The sequence below is a fragment of the Chrysochloris asiatica genome, unplaced genomic scaffold (assembly GCF_000296735.1).
Source record: "Chrysochloris asiatica unplaced genomic scaffold, ChrAsi1.0 scaffold00082, whole genome shotgun sequence".
NCBI lineage: Eukaryota > Metazoa > Chordata > Mammalia > Afrosoricida > Chrysochloridae > Chrysochloris > Chrysochloris asiatica.
Window position 1 is genome coordinate 13116410 of NW_006408600.1, and position 7220 is coordinate 13123629.

The window sequence follows — 7220 nt, forward strand, 5'->3', positions numbered from 1 at the left end:
GTGTATTCCCATTGAGCCTTAGTCTTGGAAGGGGGTTTACTCTGAGGGGACCCGACCACTTGCCTTGATGTCTCCTGGGCAAGCAACTTGCTTGTTCTTGTAGTAATCAGTCTGCTGTTATTGTTTTGTATTTTTCCTGTCGGTCTTTCTTTCAAGAAGTATCTTCTGTTCTTCTAGCCACTCCAGGCTGGTCTGCTCGTCCTTTCAAGTGGAAATTTCCCAACTCTGAAGAGTCTGGATGCTGTTCAGGATTCCACCTATGGTCTTATGTAATGAAGAGCTGCAACTGCTTTTGAAATCTATTCAGCAAAATTTTAATTGTATGTGATATTACTGATGTTGTTTGATGATTTCCACATTCTTTTGGATCACCTCTAGTAGCATAGTGGTTATGAATCAGGCTGCTAACCTCAAGGTCAGAAGTTCAAAACTACCAGCGGTTCCATGGGAGAAAGATGAGGTGTTCTGCTCCCGTAAAGATTTACAGCTTCGGAAACCCTGTGCAGGGTCACTATGAGTCAGAACTGACTCCACAGTACTTAACAACAACAACAAGGTTGTGTTTTGTAATGTGTGATAGTGCATGTATGCCATTTATTAAAGCTCCTAATTTTGTTCTGTTTTTACACTGATGATCTTTATAGTTCCAAGCTTTACATTTAGATCTTCAGTCCATGCTGAGTTTGAGATATGGATCTTGTTTGATTCTTCTGCAATTTGATTTCCAGTTTTGCCAGCACCATTTGTTGAAGAGACGTCTCCATTTAATATGTTTTGACCCATTGTCAAAGATCATGTGACTGTATGTGGATGGATTTACTTCAGGGTTCTCAACTGTGTTCCATTGATCTATGGATCGTTTATTGAATCAGTACTAGGATTTTTTGACTACTGTGGCTGTGTAGTAAATTTTGAGATCAGGGAGTGAGAGGCCTTCAACTTTGTTCTTCTTAAGTAGTCCTTTGCTTTTCTGAGGTCTCCTTATTTTCCATGTAAGGTTTGTGATAATTTTTCCATCTCTTTAAAGAATGGTGTTGGAATCTAGACTAGGATTTTGTTGTATCTACAGGGTCACTATGAGTTGGCACTGATTCCATGGCACACCACCATCACCACTGTAGATTGCTTTGAAAGTACAATTTTGCTAGAGGTAATACAAAAAAGGCTGCAACCATACATTGACAGAGAACTTTCAAGCAGGATTCAGAAAAGGATGTGGAACAAGAAATATCATTGCTGATGTCAGATGGATCTTGGTTGAAAGCAGAGAATATCAGAAGATGTTTACCTGTGCTTTATTGACTACTCAAAGGCCTTTGATTGTGTGGATCATGACAAGCTATGACAACATTGTGAAGTATGAGTATTCCAGAACATTTAATTGTGCTCATGAGGAATCTGTCCATGGACCAAGAGGCAGTTGTTTGAACAGAACATGGGAACACTGAATGGCTTAAAATTAAGAAATGTGTGTGACAGGGTCATGTTCTTTCACCATACTTATTCAACCTGTATGCTAAGCAAATAATCCGAGAAGCTAGGTTCTATGAAGAAAAATGTGGCATTAGGATTGGAGGAAGACTCATTAACAACTTGCAATATGCATTGTTTCACAATGGTGGATCAGAGTGTTCAGTTTGCATCCCATACTCTGACCGTAAAATCCGATGATCCAGTTATGATCACAAGCTCATCATACTGGAAGCACAGGACAGAGCCCATGTGGTCTGTGAGAATTTGCTTGCATTCCAATGTGACTTCATTCCAAATTTTTACCATGTTGTCTCAAAGGCTGTTTATGATCTTCTGATTGTCATACTGTGAAGAGTAAATTCCTTTGCCTGTTTCACTTCAGCAATGGATTCTCTGTAAACTACGTCTTCCACATCTCTAGTTAGATTCTATTGTCTCAATATCTTGTATAATTTTAGGATACAGTCTTCTGTAAAAAGAGTTGGGAGGAGCAGTCCCATCTGGAGGTTTGATTTTGAATAAATATTGTCTCCACCCTCTTCGTTCTGCCAGGCTTCTCCATAGAGAATCCATCCTGTCCATTCGCTCAGTGAGCTTCTTGCATAGCATGCCATCAGATGTCACTCAGTACCGTTGCTTGCACACAAGTTCAGCAGCACACAGTGATTTGGCATCTAGGTATATGACAGAGTATTCTCAGCAATGTGATCCAAACTTTGAGCTGCCAAAGCAGCTAGCTATGAAATCCCTCTGCAGCATTGGTTTAAGATATACGTTTATGTGTCCTTGTCAGTAATGGGATATAAGATTCCACAAATTCTATTTGATTGGATTCTGAGCACTGTTCAAAATACTTAATGCACAATTCTTTTCCCTTCTCATAGCTTGTTGAGAGTTTCCATTGCTTGGGCACAATCATACTGGTAGTGCCGTTGGCAAGCTTTTTTGGGGCCACATAATTTTCAGTCTTCATAGCAGTACTGGCTAAACATACTTTTTCTTGGTTTAAGCAGAGTCTGACACACCTATTATAAGTCTAAGTGAATTTTTTTCTGGTATTATCTTCCTAGGGGCTCACCATTATTATGGTCTTCTCTCTCTGAGGAATTCTGGAAAGCTGTGAGTGCGCCAGTCCCTAGATTATACAGGCATTACAGTGAAGGCACGCTGTCCACAGGGCTGGAGCAGCCCAGCCACAAAGACTTGAGCATAGAGAAGACAGGTTACCGTCATCAACTCCATCCTAAGTCGGTTCTGAGGTTAAGTTCAGTTTTCATTATTATTGCTTTTCATTATCAGTATCCTTATAAATCTGATCTTCAAGCATCTGTGAGTGAACCGTAAACTTGAGCAGTTTCTCCTGCAGCACTGCCTCAGCAGGGACCATATTGTGTGGGGCCACTGGGACTGCTCTCAGCTGAGACCATCTTCTTGATGCCAGGCCACAGCCAAAGCAGCGCCTGGATCTCGCCTCCTTTTCCTTTCCCCAACCCTCTCTTAACACTCAAACACTGGTCTGAGATGCTCTTTTTTGACGACGAATGCTCCAACTTTCCTCTTCAATGTGTCGTTCCCAGCAACGTACGTGATTTGATCGTCTGGTTCTAAATGGTCAATAACAGTCCATTTCAGCTCAGTAATGTCCCATTTCATTTTAGAAAATTTTCAATTTTCCTAAATTTGTGCATTGTACATTCCAAGTTCCTATTGTTAATGAATGTAGGAACGTGAACGTTCTCATTGCTATATTAGACAACATTTTGTTGCTATTAATAAGGTTTTCCATAACTAACTGTTTAGAAGTAGTCTGCCTCGCTTTCCTTTTTTTCTTAGTCTAGAATCTCCACTAAAAGCTTTTCACATGGGTGAACCTGCTGGTATTTTAAATACTGGTGGTATAGTTCCCAGCATCACAGCAACACACAAGCCACCACAATATAACAAACTTAACAATGAGTAATGGAATTGACAATTGTTGTTAGGTGCTATCGAGTAGGTGCCAACTTATAGTGACGATAGAACGAAACACTGCCAATCTTGCACCATCCTTACAATTGTCAAGTTTGAGCCTATCTTTGTTGCCACTGTGTCAATCCACCTTGATGAGGGTCTTCCTCTTTGTCACTGATCCCCCACTTTACTAAGCATGATGTCCTTCTTCAGGGACTGGCTGCTCCTAATAACATGAAAAACACACGAGAGACAAAGTCTTACCATCCTTGTTTCCAACGTGCATGCTGGCTGTACTTCAACCAAGAAAGATTTGTTTGTTCTTCTGGTAGTCCATGGTACTTTCAATATTCTCTAACACCATAATTCTTTTATTGTTCTCCTTATTCATTGTCCAGCATTCACATGCATATGAGGTTATTGAAAATGACCATGGCTTGGGTTAAGTGCATTGTAGTTCTCAAGGTGACATTATTGTTCTTTACCACTTTAAAAAGATCTTGTCCGCAGACTTACCTAGTGAAATACTCATGTGGTTTCTTCACTGCTGCTTCCTTAAGTGTTGACTCTGAATCCAAGCAAAGTGAAGTCTTTGACAACTTTAATCTTTTAATCTCTTCTCTGTTATCATGATGTTATTTACTGGTCCAGTTGTGAAGACATGCTTCTGGCTTTCTCTGATTTCAGCCATTATCCATCTGATGTCAGCAATGATATCTGTCATTCCAAGTCCTCCTCTGAATCTGGCTTGATTTTCTGGCAGTTCACTGTCTATGTACTGCTGTAACCATTTTTGAATTATCTTTAGCAAAGTTTTACTTGCATGTGATATTAATGATATTGTTCTAGGGTTTCTGCAGCCCGCTGGGCCACCTTCTTTTGGAATGGACACAAATATGGATCTCTGTCAATTAATTGACCAGGTAGCTGTTTTCCAAAATTTGTGGCATAAACCAACAAACACCTTCAGTGCTGTGCTTATTCCAAGACAGATTTGTTTGTTTTTCTAGCAGTCCAGAGTATATTCAATATTTTTTTGCCAGTACCATAATTCATATTAATCTATTCTTCTTTGGTCGTCCTCATTCATTGTCCAACTTTAATATACATATGAGATGATTAGAAATACCATAGCTTTAGTCAGGTACATCTAAGTCCTCAAAGTGACATCTTTGTTTTTGAATACTTTAAAAAGGTCTTTTGCAGCACATTTGCCCAATGCAGTATGCTGTTAGAGTTCTTGACTACTGCTTCCATGAGCTTTTATTGTAGATCCAAGTAAAATGGAATCTTTGACAATTTCAATTTCCCCCCCATTTATCATGATGTTGTTTATTGATCCAGTTGTGAGGATTTTTGTTTTCTTAACCTTGAGGTATAATCCATACTGAAGACCATTGTCTTTTGGTTTTCATCAGTAAATGCTTCAAGTCCTCTTTGTTTTCAGCAGGCAAAGTTGTATCATCTGCATATTGCAGAAAACAGGACTGACAATATACTTCCGTATATTGGACCGCATAATGGGATACATAAAGATCAATATCCTAGGTATTAAAAACAAAACAAACTCCACTGCCATCATGTTGATTCCAACTCATAGCAACCCTGTAGGACAGAGTAGAACTATCCCAGAGAGTTTCTGAGATTGCAAAATCTTACAGCAGCAGCCTGAGAGAGACTGGTGGGTTCAAACCTCTGAACTTTCCATTAACAACTGTTTATGTGGTCTATTTCATTTTTGAAGACTTCCCATTTTATTTGATTAATACTTTATACATTTTACATTCCTATTATTAATAGATATTTACAGTTATTTCTTCTCATTTTCAATTGTGCCACATCAGGAAATGATGGTCCTGAAAGTTTTTCTTTATCCATGTCATTAAAGGCAATTATACTACTTTGATATCCACCACACATCTGTCACTTTGTCATACTGTAGTGGCTTGTGAGTTGCTGTGACTCTGGAAGCTATATCACCGGTATTTTAAATAACCAGCAGGCTCACCCACGGTGTACAAGTTTCAGATGAGCTTCTAGACAAAGACAGACTGTAGGAAGAAGGAGTGACGAACTACTTCCGAATATTTAGTCACTGAAAACTTTACAAAAAGTAGAGAAAAACTGTCAGATATAGTGCTGGAAAATGAGCTCCTCAGGTTGGAAGGCACTCAAAATGTGACTGGGGAAGAGCTGCCTCCTCAAAGTAGAGCTGACCGTGATGACGCCAGTGGAGTAAAGCCTGTGGGAGTAAAGCCCGCGGGACCTTCCTTTGCTGATGGGGCACAACTCAAAGTGAAGAGAAACAGCTGTAAACATCCATTAATTATCGAAACACGGAATGTACCAAGTATGAATCTAGGAAAATTAGAAATTGTCAAAAAATGAAATGGAACTAATAAACATCGATATCTTATGCATTAGTGAGCTGAAATGGACTGATATTGGCTATTTTGAATCTGACAACCAGATGGTTTACTATGCTGGGAATGACAAATTGAAGAGGAATGGCGTTGCTTTCATTGTTGAAAAGAACATATCCAGAACAGTCATGAGGTAAAACGCTGTCTGTGATAGGATAATATCCATGCACCTACAGGGAAGCCCAGTTAATACCACTATTATTCAAATTTACACACCAACCACTAAAGCCAGTGAGGATGAAATAGAAGAATTCTACCAACTTCTTCAATCTGAAATTGATCAAACATGCAATCAAGATGTATTGATCATTACTGCTGATTGGAATGCAAACGTTGGAAACAAAGAGGAAGGATCAGTAGTTGGAAAATATGGCCTTGGTGATAGAAATGATGCTGGAGATTGCATGATAGAATTTTGCAAATTCAATGATTTGTTCATTTCAAATACCTTCTTTAGACAGCAAAAGACACAACTATACACATGGACTTAACCAGATGGAATACATAAAAATCAAATTGACTACATCTGTGGAAAGAGGAAGTGTGTATTATCTTCATCTCACTCAATACACACTTCAGATGCTCCCCATGGAATACACTGAATGCAGCTCCCTGAACACACATACCAGTTTTGAGGAACTTGCGAAGTTCTGAGTCTTTCTTGCCTAGCAGAAATTATAGGTTTTTCTCAGGATTCTCCCAACCAAATATTTTTCATAATTCTCAAACTCGGGGTCCCATAGAAGAATCCTTTTCAATTAAGAATTGGGGTAGGGGTCTGGTCAGGTAGGGAAGGAGGTCTCTCACATCATCAGAGCCCCTACCTGAAGCTTTTATGCCTCTTCTGGGTGGCTGTATATGTTCAATCACTAGGCACTGGTGGTCTCAGATGTCCTCTAGAGGACTGACCTAAGTGCTGCTTCTCAGTCAGTAGGAAGAGGTACCTGCTGGTCTCAGAAATCAGCTTTCAGAGGGGAGTCCCTTAGTGGAGCTGTTGGGACACAATTGACACACTCTAGAATGTCCTTCGAAAAGCAAACAGCCCTGGCTAGAAGGGGTCTAGGGAAGGTGCTAGGGTGGATCAAGTAAAGCCTCAGTGATGAACCTCAACCCCGTGCTCTTTTATACCACTGGGTGCTGCTGTTTATCAAACCTGCTCTGTCAGATGTATCTCTTATTTGCAGTCTAGTTCATGTATTTCACTCAAGGCTAGCTTCTTTCAGGAATCTCTACTCCATCAAACAGGCCTGTTTGTGTGAGCTCTAATTCTGGAACAAAATCAGGTTATTTTCCCATGGAATTAATTCTTGACCTATGCAATGGTGGCACTAAGGCGATCTTTGTGAGAAGTCTTTATACTTCTTAATCTCTTAT

The 7220-nt window shown here is 39.7% G+C and overlaps 1 protein-coding gene and 1 pseudogene across 1 annotated transcript in view; one reads left to right on the forward strand and one right to left on the reverse strand.

The window, feature by feature from the left end:
• CCL28 (chemokine (C-C motif) ligand 28) overlaps nt 1–7220 on the forward strand; it is a 73971-nt gene that overhangs the window by 27343 nt on the left and 39408 nt on the right.
• On the reverse strand, nt 1586–2860 carry LOC102835448 (annotated as a pseudogene).